This window comes from Equus asinus, chromosome 24, assembly GCF_041296235.1.
Source record: "Equus asinus isolate D_3611 breed Donkey chromosome 24, EquAss-T2T_v2, whole genome shotgun sequence".
NCBI lineage: Eukaryota > Metazoa > Chordata > Mammalia > Perissodactyla > Equidae > Equus > Equus asinus.
Window position 1 is genome coordinate 69,629,055 of NC_091813.1, and position 24,302 is coordinate 69,653,356.

Sequence of the window (24,302 nt, forward strand, 5' to 3'; positions counted from 1 at the left end):
AGTAGGGGAAAAGGCAACAAATTATCATGATGTGAAAAAGATACAACAGGCACCATGGGGCCAGCATGTAATGCTCTTCTCTCTGGGAAACACTGCAGCTTGTACTGGCATCTGCCGAGCATGCCAGTCTGGAGATGTCTATCAACCACAAAGCCTTTTCTGCTTTAAACAGACCCAGACAGGAAAGTGGTAATTTCCCCCAAACTAAGATGACACTGGTCTTTGATCAGACAGATCTCCAGATGCAAATTTGACTGTCCCTCCTCAGCTCCAAAGGCTTCACAGCTTTCCCATGGCTTGTAGGGTCACCCTTAGTGAGGCCCACAGGGCCCAGAGTGTGCTGCGCTGCCTTGCTCTCCAGCCCTACTTCCTGCCTCTGCCTCCCTGCCATGGAGGTCCAGGCCAAACAGACTCCATGTTGTCTTCTCTCCCTTCATCCTGAATCTGGCCCCCACTTCAGCCTGATTCAAATCTCACCTCCTTGAGAAAACCTGCCCCCACCTCCACAGCCTGACCAGGTATCTCTGTCACAGGACCTTGTGCTTCTCCTTCTTGAACAGATGAGAGTTAGTATGTATATATTTATGTGATTTTTATTAATATCTATTAACAATAGGTTTTAATATTATCTATTAATATCAGGGCCCCGAAAGGAAACAAATTGACTGAGATGGTTCAGATAAGAGAATTTAACAAAGAGTCAATATGCAGAGGTGTGGGCAGGTTCAGAGAACCAGGCACAGAGGCTGAGACACCAGGGACCAGCAACAGCAGGAAGCCTCGAGGCCCTGGGTTTGAAGGGTGGGAGCGCCACCCGTGGCCCCTCCAGGGCTGAAGCTCGTCCAGCAGCAGCTGGGGATGCTGGCGAAGGGTGAGCCCAACCTCTCTCTGGGACTGTCTTCCACTGAAAGGAATGTCCTCACTGACACACACCCTTCTCCAGGGGTGACCAGGCCCAGTGCTTGTCCACACCGGGTGTAAAGGTCCAGCCCACTCGCCCCCTTGGGTCTACCAACTGCAGGGCCACCCCAGCTGCCGAAGCCAATCCTGCTTCTCACTTCCCACTCTAAGTAGTGACCCCGAGAGCCCTGCCCAGCCAACCTCCTCCAGGCAGAAATCACAGTCTGTCCCCACAGAACCTGACCTGGAAAAAGGGCCAAGGGAAAGACAGTATTACCCAAGCACCCTAAGAGCTGGTGCCATGGAGAAGGGGGTCCCCTGTGAACACGAAAAAGTGTTCTCACTGCCAACAATGCAAGACTTGGGCAGGGAGGGAGTGGAGAAGACACAGCCCATCTCCTCCTACCCTCAGGCCTCTGCCTGTGCTTCCCTTGGTGGGGCCCATCAGATGATGTAATCCACAGGGATCAGGGTCTGGGGTGGAAGAGATCAGAGAACAGACGTGGCAGGGAGAGGGGAGCAGACACAATGGAGATGAACCATTTTGCCCTCAGTATCATTTTTGCTCTTCCCTCAGACAAAGAAGCTCTGGCACCCAACATGTAGGCCACATCTTTAACTAGTGTCAGTCACAAGGTGATGCCCATTCCATCACATTCTGAGCAGGATCTAAATCGTAATGTTAACTACCTTTGGAACTTCACATAGGGTGGCAGAAAAGTGGAAGGATAAAGGAAAGTCAACAGCATAAGTTATGCACTCATCTCAATGACTAGGCCTGGATCAAAGCTGGGAATCACACTCCCTTCTTCTACCACCTGCTCCATGTTCTTACCCTCGATCAGCACCTGTCAGGGTGAACCAGACCTTCATCCCTGCAGGATCTGAGTCCTGAGGATGACAATGTCCTATTGACTGTTTGTGCAGCAACAACCAAATTTCCCTCAGTAAGCAGCCAACACACACAGTGGCAAGAGGGGCCCAAATAACCCAGAGGGAGTCTCAGCATCCAATTTAATGACACCACGACTCTGCTGTCCAGCAGAACATAGGCTCCATTCTCCCTAATGAATTAGAACTTCCAATGAAAATCCAGCTGGCCGGGGAGACTGAGAGATGCTGCATAGGAATCAGCCTTCTTGGGTGTGAAGGATGGGAGGAGGGGTGGACAGCAAATAGAAAATAGCCAGCAAAGACAAGAAAAAGAAGAAATGGCTGCCGCCAAGGACAGCAGGGCCAGGAGGAGGGCCTGTCAACTGTCTACAATGTGGGAGACATCACAGATGAGTTGTGAATACAAATTAAAAATAAAAATAATAGGAGCAAAATGGCGGGGTGAGCTGACCTGGGACTCTCTCCCCTCCAAACTACAACCAAAGAATTGGAAAAACTGAATTTCAACCAATAACCCTAATACCAAGACTGTCAGAGAACTACAGCAACAAGACGACGGAGGACGGACAGGCTGCAGCCAGCCTTGGAGGAGCTGGAACGGGGTAGGAGAGAACTTGGCTCCCTCCCCTAGAGACTAGGATCGCTGCCGCGGGTGCGGGAAGGAGCGGGGGAGGGGCTGCGCGTCCTGGGATCGTCCAGGACTCCCGCCGCTGGTGCAGTGGAAACCCGCTGATGGGGAAAGCTTCCATGTGTGGGTACCCCATCAAGCCAGGGCCCCAGGAGACCAGAGAGCAGAGCTGATCCAATCCAGGTTGGCGTGCGAGAGAAAGTGCCCCTCCTCCCTCAACCTGTGCTCTGCGCCGCCATCACGGCTGAAGGCACAGGGCTCAGAACATGCGGCTCTCAACCCCCGTCTAGTGGCGAGAGGCTGTAACTGCAACCGAATTCTACCATCATGCGCAAAAACCACCCCTCTACCAGTCAGCAATTTATAAAACCTCCAGACCAGAAGGAAAACAATAAAAACACAGAATTAAGTCCTGAGGACTTGGAAATAGGTAAACTAAGTGAAAATGAGTTCAGAGTAGCTATCATCAAAAAACTCAATGAGGTAGAGGGAAAGATAGAGAAACAAGTCAACGAGATCTGGAGTTACTTCACAAGAGAGATTGAAACTATAAAGAAGAATCAATCAGAAATACTAGAGATGAAAAATACAATGGACCAGATAAAACAGAATACGGGTTCCCTGAATGCATGTGTAGACACCATGGAGGAGCAAATTAGCATAATCGAAGATAGACAGGCTGAATGGCTCCAGACAGAGGAAGAAAGAGAACTAAGGATTAAAAAGAATGAGGAAAATATCAGAGAAATAGTGGATTCAATGAGGAGAACAAATTTAAGAATCATCGGAATTCCTGAGGGCATGGAAAAGGAAAATGGAGCAGAAAGTGTGCTTAATGAAATTATGGAAGAGAACTTCCCAAATCTAGGGATTGAGGGAGAAATGTGTGTGGAGGAAGCTTTCAAATTTCCTAGACTTGTCAGTGTAAAAAGACCTACTGCAAGGCATATAGGAGTAAAAACGGCAAAAATGAAAGACAAAGAAAGAATGCTCAGGGCAGCAAGACAGAAGAAAATAACCTACCAAGTAACTCCTATCAGACTTTCAGCGGATTTCTCAACAGAAACTTTACAAGCTGGGAGAGAATGGAGTGACATATTCAAAACTTTACAAGATAAAAATCTTCAGCCAAGAATACTCTATCCAGCAAAAATATCCTTCAGATATGAGGGAGAAATTAAATCTCAAACAAAAGTTAAGGGAATTTGTAACCAAAAGTCCTCCACTACAAGAAATCCTCAAGAAGGCTCTCATACCTGAAAAAAAGAAAAAAAGGAAGAAAGGGGTCACAAACCACAGAGTAGGGAGACTAATAGATAGAATCAGAGTAGGATAGCAAGTATTCAACTATAGCATTAGGATAAAGGTAAGGAAACCACCAAAGACGATCTTATCACTCTAACTACAAACTCATAACACGAGTTGGAATAAGAGATGAAAATAATAATTTAGGAGGGGAAGAGCAAAGGGAGTAAATCAGTCTAGACCAAGTAAGTAAGAGCCCAGCAGAGAATAGACTATATTATACACGAGATTCTAAATACAAACTTCAGGGTAGCCACTAAACTAAAAAACAGAACAGAGCCACAAAACATATAAAGGAAAAATCTAAGAAACCCAGCATAAGAAATTGCAGAAGTCAATGGGTAGGCTAAAACACACAGGACGAGAAACAAAGGTAACGCAGGAAAACCAGATAACGAGCAACAGAATGACAGCCTTAAGCCCACATGCATCAATAATCATGCTCAATGTAAACAGATTGAACTCTCCAACAAAAAGACACAGAGTGGCAAAATGGCTTAAAGAACAAGATCCAACAATTTGTTGCCTCCAGGAAACACACCTCAGCCCCAAGGACAAACACAGGCTCAGAGTGAAGGGGTGGAAGACAATACTTCAAGCTAACAGCAAGGAAATAAAAGCAGGTGTTGCAATACTTATATCAGACAAAACGGATTTCAAAATAAGGCAGGAAAAGAGACACAGAGGAACAATATATAATGATCAAAGGGACACTTCATCAAGAAGAAATAACGCTTTTAAATATCTATGCACCCAACACAGGAGCACTAAAGTTCATAAAGCAACTATTAACAGCCCTAAAGGAAGATGTGAAAAACAACACAATAATAGTAGGGGACCTCAACACCCCACTCACATCAATGGACAGATCATCCAGACAGAAAATCAACAAGGAAATAGTGGAGCTAAACAAAAAGCTAAAACAATTGGACTTGATAGACATATATAGATCACTTCACCCTAAAAGAGCTGAATACACATTCTTCTCAAGTGCACATGGAACATTCTCAAGGATAGACCATATGTTGGGAAACAAAGCAAGCCTCTACAAATTTAAAAAAATTGAAATAATAACAAGCATCTTCTCCGATCATAATGCTATAAGGCTAGAAATTAATTACAAGAAAAAAGCTGAGAAAGGCACAAGGATGTGGAGACTAAACAATACGCTACTGAACAAGCAATGGATCATTGAATAAATTAAAGAAGAAATCAAAAAATACCTGGAGACAAATGAAAATGATAACATGCCACACCAACTCATATGGGATACAGCAAAAGCTGTATTAAGAGGAAAATTCATCACAATACAGACACATCTTAACAAACAAGAAAAATCCCAAATAAGCAATCTTAAACTACACCTAACCGAATTAGAGAAAGAAGAACAAACAAAGCCCAAAGTCCGCAGAAGGAGAGAAATAATAAAAATCAGAGCAGAAATAAATGCTATTGAAACAAAAAAGGTGGTAGAAAGGATCAATGAAACAAAGAGCTGGTTCTTTGAGAAGATAAATAAAATCGACAAATCCCTAGCCAGACTTACAAAGAAAAAAAGGGAGAAAGCTCAAATAAACAAAATCAGAAATGAAAGAGGAGAAATAACAACAGACTCCACAGAAGTACAATTTCGTAGAATACTACGAAAAATTATATGCCAACAAAATGGATAACCTAGAGGAAATGGATAAATTCTTGGACTCCTACAATCTCCCAAAGCTCACTCAAGAAGAAGCAGACAATTTGAACAGACCAATCACAAGGAAAGAGATTGAAATAGCAATCAAAAACATCCCAAAGAATAAAACCCCAGGGCCAGATGGCTTTCCTGAGGAATTCCACCAAACTTTCTGAGAGGATTTAATACCTATGCTTTTCAAGCTATTCCAAAAAATTAGGGAGGATAGAACACTTCCTAACACATTCTATGAGGCCAACATCACGCTGATACCAAAGCCTGACAAGGACACCACGAAAAAAGAGAACTACAGGCCAATATCGCTGATGAACATAGATGCAAAAATTCTAAACAAAATTTTGGCAACCAGAATTCAGCAATTCATCAAAAGGATCATACATCATGATCAAGGGGGGTTCATACCAGGGACACAGGGATGGGTCAACATCCGCAAATCAACCAACATGATACACCACATCAACAAACTGAGGAATAAAAACCACATGATCATCTCAATAGATGCAGAGAAAGCATTTGATGAGATCCAACAGCCATTTATGATAAAAACTCTGAACAAAATGGGCATAGAAAGGAACTACCTCAACATAGTAAAGGCCATATATGACAAACCCACAGCCAACATCACACTCAATGGGCAAAAACTGAGTGCCATCCCCCTGAAAACAGGAACGAGACAAGGATGCCCTCTATCACCACTCTTATTTAACGTAGTACTGGAGGTCCTGGCCAGAGCAATCAGACAAGAAAAAGGAATAAAAGGAATCCAAATAGAGAGGGAAGAAGTGAAACTCTTGCTGTTTGCAGACGACATGATCTTATATATAGAAAACCCCAAAAAAGCCATTGGAAAACTTTTAGAAGTAATCAACAACTACAGCAAAGTTGCAGGGTATAAAATCAATTTGCATAAATCAGTAGCATTTCTATATTCTAATAACGAGCTAACAGAAAAAGAACTCAAAAACACAATACCATTCACAATCGCTACAAAAAGAATAAAATACCTCGGGGTGAATTTAACTAAGGAAGTGAAAGACCTATACAATGAAAATTATAAGGCCTTTCTGAGAGAATTGGATGACGACATAAGGAGATGGAAAGATATTCCATGTACATGGATTGGAAGAATAAACATAGTTAAAATGTCCATTCTACCTAAAGCAATCTACAGATTCAACACTATCCCAACCAGAATCCCAATGACATTCTTTACAGAATTAGAACAAAGAATCCTAAAATTCATATGGGGTAACAAAAGACCCCAAATTGCTAAAGCAATCCTGAGATAAAAGAACAAAACGGGAGACATCACAATCCCTGACTTCAAAACATATTACAAAGCTACAGTAATCAAAACAGCTTGGTACTGGTACAAAAACAGGTGCACAGATCAATGGAACAGAATTGAAAGCCCAGAAATAAAACCACACATCTATGGACAGCTTATCTTTGACAAAGGAGCTGAGGGCATACAATGGAGAAAAGAAAGTCTTTTCAACAAATGGTGCTGGGAAAACTGGAAAGCCATATGTAAAAGAATGAAAATTGACCATTCTTTCTCACCATTCACCAAAATAAACTCAAAATGGATCAAAGACCTAAAGGTGAGACCTGAAACCATAAGGCTTCTAGAAGAAAACGTAGGCAGTACACTCTGACATCAGTATTAAAAGGATCTTTTCAGACACCATGTCTTTTCAGAGAAGGGAAACAATAGAAAGAATAAACAAATGGGACTTCATCAGACTAAATTGCTTCTTCAAGGCAAATGAAAACAGGATTGAAAGAAAAAAACAACCCACTAACTGGGAAAAAATATTTGCAAGTCATATATCTGACAAAGGCTTAATATCCATAATATATAAAGAACTCATACAACTCAACAACAAAAAATCAAACAACCCCATCAAAAAATGGGCTGGAGACATGAACAGACATTTCTCCAAAGAAGATATACGGATGGCCATTAGGCACATGAAAAGATGTTCTTCATCGCTGATCATCAGGGAAATGCAAATCAAAACTACACTAAGATATCACCTTACACCCATTAGAATGACAAAAATATCTAAAACTAATGGTAACAAATGTTGGAGAGGTTGTGGAGAAAAAGGAACCCTCATACACTGGGGGTGGGAATGCAACTGATGCAGCCACTATGCAAAACAGTATGGAGAGTCCTCAAAAAATTAAAAATAGAACTACCATACGATCCAGCCATCCCACTACTGGGTATCTATCCAAAGAACTTGAAGTCAGCAATTCCAAAAGTCTTATGCACCCCAATGTTTACTGCAGCATTATTTACAATAGCCAAGACACGGAAGCAACCTAAGTGCCCATCAACAGATGATTGGATAAAGAAGATGTGGTACATATATACAATGGAATACTACTCAGCCATAAAACAGAACAAAATCGTCCCATTTGCAATAACATGGATGGACCTTGAGGGAATTATGTTAAATGAAATAAGCCAGTTAGAGAAGGACAATCTCTGTTTGACTCCACTCATATGAGGAATTTAAAAATGTGGACAAAGAGAACAGATTAATGGCTACCAGGGGAAAAATGGGGTGGGGGGTGGGCACAAAGGGTGAAGGGGTGCACCTACCACACGACTGACAGACAATAATGTACAACTGAAATTTCACAAGATTGTAACCTATCATTAACTCAAAAATAATAATAATAATAATACCCCTTGGTAGATGATCCAGGCAGCAACATTCAACAGGCAGCTGGAAATAGGGGCCTAACGCTTGAGCGAGAAGAATGGGCTGGAAAGTACACTTGGAGAGATGTTCGCAGGGGTTCCCAGAAGCTCGGGAAGCAGGTGAGACTTAGACCCTACGAAGATTTACTGACCACTCTCCCGGAGACTTCCACACAGTCATCTTCATGTTCACAAGCATGTTGTAGTAAGAGGACTGCCTCCCTGTTCGAATGAGCAAATAGATTCAGAAAGATCCAGTGACTTTCTCAAGACTGCACAGGGGCAGGGGTCTGCATCTCTGGGGCCACCAAGGAGGAGACTGACTGGGGTTGCGTTCCTGAGCAGCTCTTATGGACCAGGAACTGTGCATATTATCTCACTGAATCCCTGTGTGATCTGCAGTTAAGCTTTATTGCACCCGCTTTGTAGACGAGGTAACTGAGAAGCTCAGGATCACATGGCTGGGAAGCAGCAGAGTCAGAGTCTGAACCCGGTCAGGCACCAAGACCCCTGACTGTTCAACTACATCGCCCTGCAAGGGAGCCCAGAACACCTTTAAATGGTGAGAGAAGAAACAAGATCCAAAAAAAGAAACAGAAAAGAGTTCCTCAAATAAGCCTGAGAAGATCCAAAAATAACCTCATATCTTGGAAGTCAAGGAAGGGAAAGTTTTCCATTGGGAGAGAATATGCTGTCACAGACACAGTGGGTTCCAGTTCCAGAAGTACGACAAGTTGGCTGTAAGACCCTAGGCCAACCATTCAGTTCATCGGGCCTTTTTCCTCACAACGGAAAGTATGGAGGCTTCTCCACTACAAACTTACCCGTGTTCACACTCACCACGCCCCCACCTCCAGGTGGGTGTTCCACCTGCCTGTGCTTAGGATGCCCCTGCTCCTGCATCCCCCAACACCGTGCTCCTGCAATCACCCCCTTTTTCTATCTTTGAGTTCTCTCTCCATTTGCCACTCCCGCATTTAAAACACACTCAAGTCTCTCTCATTAACGGTAAAACCCTTCCCTTCATCCTGCCTCTCTACATAATTAGCCACCCCCTTCTACCTCTTTCCCTTCATAGTCAAGTTGCTAGAATAGTCTGCATTCAAGGTCTCCATGTCCACAAACCAAGCCACTGCGGTCTGCTTTCTCCCCATCTCTCCTTGAAATGGCTCTGCTGATGTCACCAGTGCCCTTTTGCCTGTTCTGGCCCTTGAGTCTGTGCTGTATCTCACATCACTGACCATTCCACTGTCTTGAAACTATTCTCAGGTTTTTGCCCTGCTCCTCCTTTTTACACTCTCTCTATCACATTTTCCTAATTTGGGGGCTAAAAGCTGTGAATACATGCTTCAGAAAGTGCACATACACAGAAAACGTGGCTTTTGTTTTCCTGAACCTCTAAAGCCAACACAGAGATCCTTGAGGAGTTGATGTAACTCAGTTGACACAGGCTCCCCGAGCTGCTCAACCACTCCTATGACTTCAGCTATTGCATAATGCCCAACTCTCTATCTTTAACCAGGGTTCACGTCTCAGCTCTTACCACTTACCAGCTGTGTGGCTTTGGGACAGGGTTCACCTCTCATATCTCAGGTCCTCATCTGCAAAACAGAGATCATAACAGGATAATCTATACAGTTGTTGTGAGACCCACATGAGTTACAACAGGTGCTTAGACATTGGCTGGTACATAGTTGGTTAGTACTTACCAAATGTTTGCTATATAACTAGATCTCTCTCTCACTCTCTTTCTCTCCCCCTCCTTCCCCCAAATCAACTTACTCAACTGATAAAGGACATTTCAACCTGAAAGTCCCCCAAAGAATCCAAAACTGAGTTCATCTACTCCACCACCCAAACCTGCTCTTCCCTCACCATTCCTTATCCTGGACTAATCCTCACAGCATGCCACAGAGTCCTTCCTCCAGCATGACCGCAATCTATCCACCAACATTTTGGGGATATAGTTGTTCAATTGCCTACAAGTCTGCCACCCAAATTATATTCCTCCCTCTTGTCTATAAGGCATCTTGGGAATCTACTGGATGCCTTACTGAATCATGTTGCCACCCTCTTGTTCTATAAGTAACCACATCAAGAAGCAATGAAGGACCTGTTATTTAGAGAGAAAATATCTATAGAAAATGAAATGCAGCAAATAAAAACCCTTTAAAGTCTCACCCAGAGCAGTTAGAAACAAACACTTTCCAGTTATTCGACTATAATCTATGAAGTTTACAAAGAACAAGGGCAAAGACAACAGAACCTGAGTCAGAACGAGGGCAGAGGCATTTCTCTCAGCCAGTTTCACCAGCATCTCATGGAGAAGGACCTGCAAGTGCAGGATCAGCCACACATGATTTTAGCTCGTTGCTTTCTCACTTACACTTTGGTCAACTGGGTTCTTCCCATAGTACGGATTTCTCCCTGTAGAGCTGATTCCACCCAGCAGCTTTCTGAAAACCTAGCTGACCTTCATTAACTGACAACCTAAGAAACAGTTTTACACCCATTATTTTGTTTGCTGTGAATATTGTTTACTACAGCTTCACTTAAGAAATTCCTTTTAAAACTTACGTTAGGAAAAGCATTGCTTCCCAGAAGAAATGAGTATGTTTTTTCTCTCACAGTCAATTAAATTTTTTTTGAGGAAGACTAGCCCTGAGCTAACATCTGCCACCAATCCTCCTCTTTTCGCTGAGGAAGACTGGCCCTGAGCTAACATCCATGCCCATTTTCCTCTATTTTTCATATATGGTACACCTACCACAGCATGGCTTGCCAAGCGGTGCCATGTCCACACCAGGGATCTGAGCCGGTGGACCCCGGGCCGCCGAAGCAGAACATGCGAACTTAAGCGCTGAGCCACCGGGCTGGCCCCTGGTTAATTAAATTTTTCAACTGATCATAGTTCCCTCTCCACTCTGGTTTCTAAGAAATTCCAAGACAAATCACTCGTCCTCTTGTGCTGTCTGTGCCCTCCTGGCCAGAATGTACGTGTTCTATTTGCACTCAATACCACCACCATGATTATTAACTTCTATGCCATTTTCCATGGCCATACTTTTTAAGAAATTGAATTTATTTACTTTTTTCTTTTTAAAGATTTTGTTTTTTCCTTTTTCTCCCCAAAGCCCCCCAGTACATAGTTGTATATTCTTCGTTGTGGGTCCTTCTAGTTGTGGCATGTGAGATGCTGCCTCAGCGTGGTTCGATGAGCAGTGCCATGTCTGCACCCAGGATTCAAACCAACGAAACACTGGGCCGCCTGCAGCGGAGCGCATGAACTTAACCACTCGGCCACGGGGCCAGCCCCTGAATTTATTTACTTTTTACATGAGTATCTGGTGAGCTGCCTCAAATCTTTGGTTGAAAAAGGTGGTATGCATTAAATTTAAATTAATTATGAATTAATTATTTAGCACGGGTGCCATCATTCCCAACTAACCCCTCCTATTATTTTTAACATTCTAAGATCACAAATATAGTTTATGCATCAGCAAGAGGAGGCACCTGAAGCGAGGGTGCCCACTTGGCAGTTACAGTGGCCGCCCTGCTGCACGACTGGAGAGACCAAGAGGGTCCTGGCTGGCGAGTGTGCCAAATCAGCCTGTGCACACCGGCAGCCTCTCTCTCTAGTGTCCATGCTCCAGACATGGCTTCATGAGATGACGAGGTGGGTCAGATGAGCTTATTATTCAATAAATTCATATTATTTCCTTCTCCAGTTTCCAACGAGAATCCTAACTCTATGCCTCTTTCTTCTCCTTCCTCCCTCTTCTGGCCATTTAATTATTTCATTCTTCATCTTCAAAAAGAAGAAATGTGGAAAACATGACCAAATATTAGGCTATTAAAACTGGGTACCTGAGAAAGGAAAAATTCAAAGACCAACTCTCTACAGTCAAAGGGAAATTAAGGACATTTCTTTCTTCCTTCAGGATGCTCTGAACACAGGTTTCTTCTAGAATCATCTACAGAGATTGCTTATACTTCCTACATGCAGTAAACATCTAAATTGTGCACTTCTTTCTGACAATAGAGAGCTAAGAGGGCACGGTCAGGAAAGGTGTTTTTTCCCAGTTATGGACAAGTTATTTTAAGTTTAGGATCCTTGCTTTTTTTCTTCTTTTCATTTCAACCATGAGTTAAATCTAATATGTGCATGTAACATTCTTCAGGAAAGTAATTATGTAAATACAAGCAAGGTAAAATTTTCTTACTTATTAAGTCTCCAGGAATAAAATATACACTGAGGGAGAAAATGTTTTCAGATACATACAATCCTTTGTTTCCATTTTTCTGACATCTCATGGAAGGGCTACTTGTAATTCTGGCTATTTCTTTAGAAAAATGCAAAATGTTAGAATTTTTAATTGTTTCATCATGCTTCAGTAAATAAATGTGCTAAGGGAACACAGTCAATAACAGAATAATGCATCGTCTTATGCAGCTGATTGATTGTTTGTAATACTGCCCATCCCCGAGGATCAAATCCAAAGAGCTTTTTCATTAATTTGGGGAACTGCAGCATTCTCAGGAATCCCCACAGTAAACCATCTCGGACAGTGTGATTCACAGTGGAGCTGCAGCTGACGCTCTGGGCCGCCCGCTTGGTTTTCCCAGGCTCTGTAAGGGGATTTTACCAGTTGTTCACAGGGTCACATAGTTCTGTAAAGTTTGCAAAAGCTAATTGTTTGGTATTCTTTTTTCTCAAAGAGGAACTCCAAAATTGCATAAGCATCAGGCTGCAAAAAAACCTGGATCTATGCCTCGACTCAACAGCAATTTAGTAGTTTATTTTTCTCCAAAGTAAGACTGTAACTACAGCAAACCAGCCCTCTTATGTAAGATACTGTTTAAAATGCGTAAGACTGAGAAAAAATGTGTGCCTATCTGGGTCATTTACATTAGGTTTTTTTTTTTTTGAGGAAGATTAGCCCTGAGCTAACATCTGCTGCCAATCCTCCTCTTTTTGCTGAGGAAGACTAGCCCTGACCTAACATCAGTGCCCATCTTCCTCTACTTTATATATGGGACGCCTTCCACAGCATGGCTTGACAAGCAGTGCGTAGGTCTGCACCTGGGATCCCAACGGGTGAACCACGGGCTGCCAAAGCCCGTTAAGAACGTGTGAACTTAACCACTGTGCCACTAGGTCGGCCCCTACACTATCTTAAAAGTAAAATGGAAATATAATTTGGAAAAAATGGCCTTTTTAATATTCAAGCAAGTCCAACTGTAATTTCAATTATTAGCTTTTAAATTCTATTAATAATTTAGCCATAACTCACATTTCTTAATAAACTAGGAGAACTTGGCAATAATTCAATGTACAGTTAAGATTTCATAGACATGATCAGATTTTTACAAATTTGTGCCCCCTATGAAGAGTTGAAATAATACGTCTCCCCCAGCATCTCTCCTTCCAAAGAATATTTAAAATAGAAAGAAATTATTACAATCATAAAAAATTACATATCCATTATGACCTGTTGGTAAGACTGAAGTTTTATCAAATCAGAACATTTACAAAATACGAGCATCTTTCATCAAAAGGCACTCTTTCTGTAGTTTAAACCAGCAATTACAATCCTAAACACTGCTTGCTAATCTTAGCTGTCAGGAAGTGAGAAAGAGAAAGGTTAATTCATAAGACAGCTTGGTACCTAACTCCACTTAGATTTTTCTGGTCCATAGTCAACACCTCAAATTATACTAAGAAACAGATAGCAGCCAAAGGGAAACACAGCGTACAATCCCACGCAAGTTATAACTTTACTCCTGCAGCCTGTGCCTCTGAGTCGTACTGTAGCTCAGGTGTGCGTGACCTGCTGCTTCCAGACACCCCTCAAAGCACTGCAGACACCCAGCCCGACACCCATAAGGGCCTAGCACAGCACTGAGGCTGTCGTGGAGCTCTCCCCGGAGGAGGTGTGCACCCCTAGGGATCCGATGGTGATGTATCATGACAATGAGCAAGCCAGGACTGCCCATCCATTGCTTAGGAGACCTTGCCCACGATCCCCACCTGCATCAGCTTTCATGCGCCTTCCACAGAGTCACAGAGACCTGAACTGTGGTCCTGATCCTAGAATCAAAATAAAAGGTTCAGGCATGTGCTTTTGTACCTTGAGTGAAGAGATGAGGTCAAGACCACGTGTCCCCACTGGCGGGTAGGGAGTGGGGGAGAAAGCTGACAACACCAGACAGCATCCTGATGTTGGAGTGACAACACTGACTTCCTGCTTTGAAAGTGACTGATGATTCCGAAGCATACTTCATATGCTGGGCATCATGCCAAGGGCTGTACCTGAACGATCTCATTTAAATATCTACAAACAAGCCTGTGAAGGAGGTTTTATTATTCCTGCCATTTCACAGGTAGGGAAGGAGAGTCAGAGAGGTGGCGTGATGGTGACAGGATTTTACTTGGTGCTCAGATGCTTCATTAAATACTGAGAAAGTCATATTCTTGTGAAACCTTTCAGTCCCTCTTTTCCTGCTCAGTTAGGTGCCAAACTCAACACCTCTTGAACTCTCGCTGGTCTCCTTTTGTAAGCACCGAGATCAAGCCCAGCAACGGGCCGCCTGTGGCAGGCAGTGGTACCCAGCTGGAGCTGAACAAGGGTTTTCACACTTCATCTTTATGGAAACTGACATGGGTCTTTCATTATGTAGTAAAACAAATTTTTCTTTTTCAGTATCTATATTTAAATAGTGAGCATATTTAAAGAAAAATAGTAAGTAAATGTGATGATCAGCTTTACGGCTAGGGCACAGTCCCTAGTTATCCCATCAGACACTAACCTAGGTGTTGCTGTGAAAGTATTTTGTAGATGTGACTGAAGCCACAGTCATTTGATTTTTTTTTTTTAAAGATTTTATTTTTTCGTTTTTCTCCCCAAAGCCCCCCGGTACATAGTTGTGTATTCTTCGTTGTGGGTTCTTCTAGTTGTGGCATGTGGGACGCTGCCTCAGCGTGGTCCGACGAGCAGTGCCATGTCCGCGCCCAGGATTCGAACTAACGAAACACTGGGCCGCCTGCAGCGGAGCGCGTGAACTTAACCACTCGGCCACGGGGCCAGCCCCAACAGTCATTTGATTTTAAGGGAGATTACCCTGGATTATGTGGGTGGGCCCAGTGTAATCCCAAGGGTCCTCACCACGGAAAAGAGGGAGGCAGGAGAGTCAGAGAAGGAGATTTATGGACAGAAGCAGAGGTGAGAGTGGGCCAACGCATGTGGGCAGGCAAAGGAGGAAAGAAAGGACAGGAAACAGATCCTCCCTACAGCCCCAAGAGACGCAGCCTGCAGACTCCCTGACTTTAGCCTTAGAAATTCACTTTGGACTTCTGGCCTCCAGAACTGTAAGAGAATAAATCTGTTTGTTTTTTTAAGGTATCCTTTTGATGAGGAAGACTGGGCCTGAGCTAACATCTGTTGCCAATCTTGCTCTTTATTTTGCTCCCCCAAAGCCCCAGTGCGTAGTTGTATGCCCCAGCTGGAGGTCATTCTACTTCTTCTCTGTGGGATGGCGCCAGAGCATGACTTGATCAGCGGTGCGTGAGTCCACACCCAGGGTCCAAACCGGCGAAGCCGAAGAGAGTGCGGGAACTCAACCTGAGCCATGGGGCCGGCCCCAATCTGCGTTGTTTTAAGTCAGTGAGTGTGTGGTGCTTTTGCCTAGAAACTGTTCTCCTTCCTGATTTACAACTTATCACTTAACCTAAGCTTCTTATTTTGTCCTAATCTCTGTTTCATTATCTAGTTGCTGGTTTCATTCTTGTCCGGATCCTCAGTCGATATTTGAACCTTACAGCAACTCAAGTATGTGGTTTAACCCATTCTGGTCCTGCTCCTAGACCCTTTTTCTGGACTTCAAATTCAGAACCAAAGATTTTTTATTTTTAAGTTTTTAAATATAGTATAGACCCATAGATTATTTTTTAATAGTATTTTAAAATAATACATGCAAATATTTTTAAATTACATGGTACAAAAAAGTACTGAACTCATTTTGAACCCCAGGTCTTTTCTCCAGAGGCAGGCGTGTGTGTGAGAGAGAGAGACAGAGAGAGACAGAGACACAGATGCTCAGGCATCTGCAAGGCCGCGTGCAGTGCGCTCTCCATCAGGAGCAGCATCTGTCCACTGCACTCCACTTTCCTTTTTTTTTTAACTTAAAAACGTATAATAATAATAATACTTTTTAGGGTTGTTGTGAGGATTAATCAATCTTTAGGTCATCGCTGAGCTCTAAATGAAGATTTGTTAAATAAAATACATAAATTCTCTTTCAAAATGAAATTTATAAGACTCTAAAGGCTGTTATTTACATCAAAGAACCTACCCAATCATTAATTTTTATTATTTCATACTTTTTTAAAATAATACTTAATAAACATATTTTATACTCCTATAATCAACTTGCGATTTTGGTTGTTTTTCTAAAAATTATTTATGTAGAGCTTGTCATTAATGACTCAGCCTGTAAACTTGTAACTTTATATATTCTAAAATGCATGTAAGTCATAGTTTGTGTAATCTTCGCCCTGATGTCAAGTATCTGTGTTACTTCTCACCTTTTGCTATAATACATAGTGCTACTAAAACAAGAGGACCTTAAAATGGTGAGTGATCCCAGAAGTCGAATTTCCTTAAAACAGGTGCATCCCATGACACTCCACATTACCAGCTTCTGCTGAACATATCTTGTGAAACCACTGCTTCATGGAAGAGACCATTCCGTTTTTCCATTTTGAGACGTTTTAATACAAAGTTCTGTGTCTTTAACTCCATCTTGCTCTTGTCCAGGCCTAATTCCATCCATGCAGCATCTCCAGTCTGGCCTCCTGACATGAGGCCAAGATTCACCCTGTGCCCTAACCCCCTGGCACCGACAATCAAGCAACAACATGGACTTTAAAATAAAATCTCCGTTTTTAATGGAACTCATTTAAAGAGGTTTATAAATACTTAGTTTTGATGGTCTTATATTTTTTTAAAGTGTTTAACAATTATATTTGCAAGCTGAGAAAATGTGAGACAAAGGTCTACATTTACTTCTGACCGGTCCCACGGATGAACTGGATGAAAATGCTGCTCGGTACATATTTCCAAAGTACTCTCACTTATTAAGTCAGTACTGGGTAATCCAATTGGCAAAATAATCATGTCACTAAGTGAGCTATATCAACTCTTTAGACTAAAATTCTTTTCTTTTTTTTCTTTTTTGAGGAAGATTAGCCCAGAGCTAACATCCGCCGCCAATCCTCCTCTTTTTGCTGAGGAAGATTGGCCCTGAGCTAACATTCATGCCCCATCTTCCTCTATTTTTTTTTAATTATTTATTTTAAAAAATTTTTTCTTTTTCTCCCCAAAGCCCCCCGGTACATAGTTGTATATTTTTAGTTGTGGGTCCTTCTAGTTGTGGCATGTGGGATGCTGCCTCAGCATGGCTTGATGAGCAGTGCCATGTCCGCGCCCAGGATCCAAACCAGCAAAACCCCGGGCCGCCGAAGTGGAGCACGAGAACTTAACCACTCAGCCACGGGGCCGGCCCCCCATCTTCCTCTATTTTATATGTGGGATGCTTCCTCTATTTTACATGTGGGACACCTGGCACAGCATGGCTTGACAAGCAGTGCGTAGGTCCACACCTGGGATCCGAGCCAGCGAACCCTGGGCCGCCAAAGCAGAACATGCAAACTTAACCACTGTGCCACCAGGCCAGCCCCTAGACTAAGTTTCTGAGACAAAGTTGGATTAACAAACCACCAACTGCTCTGCAAAAGTTCGATGGAGACCTCAAAGCAGTTAGCTGATGGCTCAGATGAGAACAAAGTGTATTACAGTCACTACAGCATATCAGAAAGCTGTGAAAACTAGATGTTTTTCTGTTTTTCTGATGTTCTTTGTACAAGAACTTTTAACCTCAGGAATTCTAAAGAAATTTAAGTGAATACTGAAATAGCAATTGAATAATTCCAAATTTCAAGAGGAGAATGCAAAAAAGTTAAAAATGATTTCATAAAGGTTTCCCAGGATTTAAAAGGAACATGTTATCCTGGGGCAATCTGAGCACAATTATGATAAGATGGGGATTCGGAACTGGATGCATTGAATGTGGGATCCCATGGCTGGATCAAAGACTCCATGAGGGCCCAAAACTGGTAACGCCTGTGTTTGGGGACAGCCCTGTCACCCAAGAGCAGAGCCAGCCTAGTGCAGGCACTAAAACAAACAAAATTACAGTTAAAAAATAAGACATTACACTGAAAACTACAAATATAAACATGAATGAATGTACACTCTACATTCAAATCCATAATAAATTGTTAACTAATCCTGAGAACAAAGACTAATTTTAACCACAAACTTCATATTTTACTGCAACATACAAATGCTGAAAGAATTCATCACCAGCAGACCCACACTTTAAGATATACTAAGGGAAGTCATTCAGGCAGAATAAAATGACACCAGATGAAAATATGGATCTAAAAAGGAATGAAGAGCACTGGATATAGCACCTACATGAGTAAATTATATGATTTTTTGTCTTATTATTTAAATCTCCTTAAATGATAATTTAATGTTAAACCAATATAATAAAATATATTGTAGAATTAAGAACATGTGTATAATTAAAAAGTATGACACCACTAGCATAAAGGCTAAGGGAAAGAAATGGAAGTATACTATAGGAAGTTACTTAAAAAATGTGAAGTCAGATCTATGGACAGGGGAGCTAAGAACATACAATGGAGAGAGGACAGTCTCTTCAATAAACAGTGCTGGGAAAACTGGACAGCCGCATACAAAAGAATGTAAGTAGACCATTATCTTACACCATACACAAAAATTAACTCAAAATGGATTAAAGACTTGAATGTAAGACTGAAACAATAGGGCTGGCCCCATGGTGGCCAAGTGGTTAAGTTCACATGCTCTGCTTCAGCGGCCTAGGGTTTAGCTGGTTCGGATCCTGGGCACAGACATGGCACTGCTCATCAAGCCATGCTGAGGCAGCATCCCAACATGACACAACTAGAAGGACCCACAACTAAAAATACACCACTATGTACTGGGGGGCTTTGGAGAAAAAAAGGAAAAATTTTTTAAAAAATCTTAAAAAAAAAGACTGAAACCATAAAACTCCTAGAAGAAAACATAGGCAGTATACTCTTCAACATTGGTTTAGCAGTATCTTTTTTTTTTAAGTGGTAATCTTGTTACCACTAGTTTAATTAAACTCTGGTTTGGTTTGGTTTTGGTTTTAGTGTTTTGCTGGGAAAGATTTGCTCTGAGCTAACATCTGTTGCCAATCTTCCTTTTTTTTTCCTTCCCCAAAGCCCCAGTATAGAGCTGTATGTTCTAGTTGTAAGTCCTTCTATGTGAGCCACTGTCACAGCATGGCTACTGACAGATTAGTGGTGTGGTTCTGAACCCAGGCCACAGAAGCAGAGGGTGCTGAAGTTTAACCACTAGGCTATCAGGGCTGGCTCAGTATCTTTTCAAATACCATATCTCCTCAGGCAAGGGAAATAAAAACATAAATAAATGGGACTACATTAGATTAAAAAGCTTCTGATTGGCAAAGGAAACCATCAACAAACCAAAAAGAAAATCTACCAATTGGGAGAAAATATTTGCAAATCATATATCCAAAATAGACAAAGAACTCAACAACAACAACAAAAATAACAACTTGATCAAAAAATGGTCAGAGGATATGAACAGACAATTTTCCAAAGAAGATATACAGATGGCCAACAGGCACATGAAAAGATATTCAACATCATTACTTATCAGGGAAATGCAAATCAAAACCACAAACAAGTATCACCTCATATGCAGCAGAATGGCTGTTATAAAAAAGACAAGAAATAACAAGTGTTGGCGAGGATGTGGAGAAAAAGGAACCCTCATACACTGCTGGTGGGAATGTAAATTGGTGTAGCCACTACGGAAAACTACGAAGATTCCTCAAAACTTAAAAAAATAGAAATATCATATGATCTAGTTATTCTACTGCTGGGTATCAATAATTTGAAAAGATATATGCCCATATTGCAGCATTATACAAATAGCCAAGACTTGGAAGCAACCTAAATGCCCATAAACAGATGAAGAGATAAAGAAGATTTGGTATATAAACACAATGGAATACCACTCAGCCACAAAAAAAGATGAAATCTTGCCATCTGCAGTAACATGGGCAGACCTTGAGGGTATTATGCTAAGTGAAATAAGTCACACAGGGAAAGATAATTATCATATGACTTCACTCACATGTGGAAGATAAACAAACAGACAAACACATAGATAAGGAAAACAGAATGGTGGTTACCAGAGGGGAAGAGGGTGGGGAGAGGGCAAAAGGGGTAAAGGGGCACATATGTATGGTGATGGATAGACTATTGATAGACTAGACTATGGGTGGTGAACATGATGCAGACTATACAAAAGTCGAACTATAATGATGTACACCCAAAATTTATATAATGTTATAAACCAATGTGACCTTGATAAAAAAAAAAGTGAGGTAATAGAATATCATTTGAAGATAGACTGTGATAAGTTAAAAATGTATACTATAGGGGCTGGCGTGGTTGCATAGTGGTTAGGTTTGTGCACTCCACTTTGGTGGCCCAGGTTTGCGGATTTGGATCCCGGGCGTGGATCTACACAATGCTCATCAAGCCATGCTGTGGCAGTGTCCTACACACAAAACAAGGGAAGACTGGCACAGATCTTAGCTCAGGGCCATTCTTCCTCGCCAAAAAAAAAAACCCACTGTATACTATAAACTCAAAAGCAACCACAAAAATGACAAAAGAGTTATAGATAATAAGCCAATAAGAGGGATAAAATGGAATAACAGAAATAATACTCAATTAAAATGGAAAAAAAAAACAGAGACAAAAGGGAAGAAAGAAAAGATGAAACAACTGGAAAATAAATAGCAAGATGATAGACTTAAAACAAGGATATCAATAGTCACATTAAATGTAAATAATCCAAACATCCCCCAAATAGGCAGAGATTTAAAAAAACACAAGAACCAACTCTATGCTGCCTATAAGAAGAAACTTTAAACAATTATAGTCAGAGGTTTCCACATCCCACTCTCAATAATTGATAAAACAAGTAGAGAGAAAACCAAGAATGATACAGAATAACTGAACAGCACTATCAATTTGATTTAACTGGCATTTATAGGATACTTCACCAAATAGCAGCAGAAAACAACGCTATCCAGGAAACACTGACACATGTGACAAGGGAAATGGACAGAAGACACTCATCACAGCCTCACTGTGATAAGAAACAACCACAGACAACTGAACTGTCCATTAATAGAGGAAAAGTTAAATAATCCATCATAGATCCACATCATGGAATATCTGGAGATAGTTAGAAAGAGTAAGATGGATCCTTTTGTACTGACCTGGCAAAGAACTCCAAGACATGTTTTTATGTGAAAAGAGGAAATTTCATTTGTTAGCATATTTAAGTTTTAGAAATCAAACACAGGAAACAACCGATTTCCATATGTGGACGTGCTTGTGGGTAAGCTGTAGAAGGCACTGGAACTTCACCTCCAGCTGATCACCGAGCCCACCCCCAGGGAGGGTGGGGTTTTGGAGGGCTTAACAGGAGCCTTCAGTTTGCTTACTGTCTTTGAAGTTTTTCTGCAGCAATAAACTCACCACAACTTGTTTAACTAAAAGAAACGAAAGGGTATGAATAATTTTACTCAGCATAAATAGTGTACCTACTAGCTATTACGTAAAACAAGTAAGGTCCCTGTCAAACGCAAATGGCTAAATGTACGCAGTTTTTGGCCAATATTTCAGAGCCCTATGCACAAACTTCCAATAAGAAAATGATCAATAGTACTAAGAAAGAGAACTTTCTTAGAAGGTCCATTAGTATAGATATAAGGTGCATACGATGTTTTATATTTATGCATAGAATATCTCACTTTCTCTTTTTTTTTTCTGCTTTTTCTCCCCAAAACCCCCAATACATAGTTGCATATTTTAGTTGTGGGTCCTTCTAGTTGTGGCACGTGGGACGCTGCCTCAGCATGGTCTGATGAGTGGTGCCATGTCCGCACCCAGGATCCGAACCGGTGAAACCCTAGGCTGCCAAAGCAGAGCGTGAGAACTTAACCACTCGGCCATGGGACCAGCACCGAATATCTCACTTTCTAATGGATTGTTTTTAAGAAGTTCATTTACAGGTTTCTTGTTGGAAACTCAATGCATTTTCCCATGGAAAAAAATGTTTAGATTTCCTAGTTAAAACTTAAAATCTGCTGTATCGGTGTTCTTTGATAGGAAGCATCAGACATACTCTGGAAATTAAGGCAAAAACTGAATGCTGTGGAGGGGCTCAGAGTCTCAGGAGACATGAAACTTCGGCCCTCAGGAAGGAGACCCACGGTGGCTCTGGGATCTAGGCTACTGACAGGGAGTGGGGCCATGAGTCTCTCCCAGAAATCAGAACCTTGAACCATGTGACACAAGAACAGAAAAGCACTGGCGGTTCCAGACCCCAAGATGCCTGGCACTGCCCCTTCAGCTTCTGAGAACTTGAGGTTTGAAGACTTTCTGAGCTCACATTCCAGCCGGTACTAACACATGCCTTTGAGCAAGTTACTTGACCATAACTATCTTCGTCTGTAAACATGGGGCTGAAACTGTAGCTGCTTCCAGAGTGTTCGAGAGGATTAAGTTATATAATGAAAGTTTTAGCACAGAGTACATATTCAATTAACACTGGCTATTATTTCCTATTCATAAACACAAATACATCAAAATGGTAAGTATTCATAACAGTGGATGTATGAAGGGATCTTCTCTCCTTTTACAAAGTTTCTCTAATGAGAGTATTTTACTCTAATTGTAAAAAGTTTTTGAGCTCTGAGTTGCAATAATCTGATGACTAGAATTATAGTAGGATCTGCTACTCAAATTTGATATTTTTATGAGCAATCAACAATGTTCAGATGTCTTTAGTAGAATTTCAGAACTACAATGTTAAATTACCCATGGCAATTAACAAAATTTTTGCCTCCAAAGAAAAGTATAAAATAGTTTTTACTGGAACCATCTTAGTTCAACAGACTCAAGCGAATTTCAAAAGTGTATATCTCATTATTTGGCTCTTTTTTCATATATTCATTATTCATGATGGTTCTGTCTTGCTCTTGAACAAATAAACACCAGAATATTTTAAAATACTGAACTGTCTGTCCTGACAAGAAATATATCCCAAGTGACTAAAACCAAAAAGGTCACAAGATGTTTCCCTTCATTTTGTCATTTGATCTTAGATATGCTGCTCTCTAAACATAAGCTACAACAGTAGCTATTTAGAGACAAGACAGCCCAAATCTATCATTTAAAAGAGGAAATAAGTGGTGAGGCCATTGCATTCTTAAACCGGAACTTCTGAACCGAAAACTTTTTGTTTAAAATAATTCCACATGACAAGGAATCAGTACAAGAAAAATTCCTCAATCAATGGCAGCAGATACTGTAACCTGGCTCCCCAACCACCCATTTCTCCACCTTGCCCAACAGCCTTCTCTACTAGTACGCCAGGTAGAAGTACTAGTAGATACAAGTAGGATGGATACAAGTAGGATGCTGGATACAAGTAGGATGGCCATGTGATCCAGTCCTGGCCAATACAGCGAAACCGAGTTCTCCACTTGAGGCTTCTAGAAAAGCTTTTCTAAAGACTAGGCTGGCAACTTCCTTCACACTTGCACTTGCTTCTTCCCACTTGTGACACTAACACGATGCCTGAAGTGAGGCTATCTCCCAACCATGAGAACGAGAGCCCCACGCGGACACTGCGCAGCCCCTCCCTGCTCTGGAAGCTCAGCCCCAGACATCTTGCTGCTTGAGGCAAGGACATTACTTGCTTGAGCCTGTCTTTCTTGGGTTTTCAGTTGTTTGCAAACACATTTACAAGTGATAAAAGTAATACACCAGGGAAAACAGGCTGCACTCTGACATGAGTAATTTACCTTTCCAGAGACTACAAAGGACCTAAGGAAAGATGTTTCATCAAATGCAGTAGGCATGCCTGAGAAACTTGACTTCATGATGTGCAATGTGAATTCTGCTTCCTTGAAAT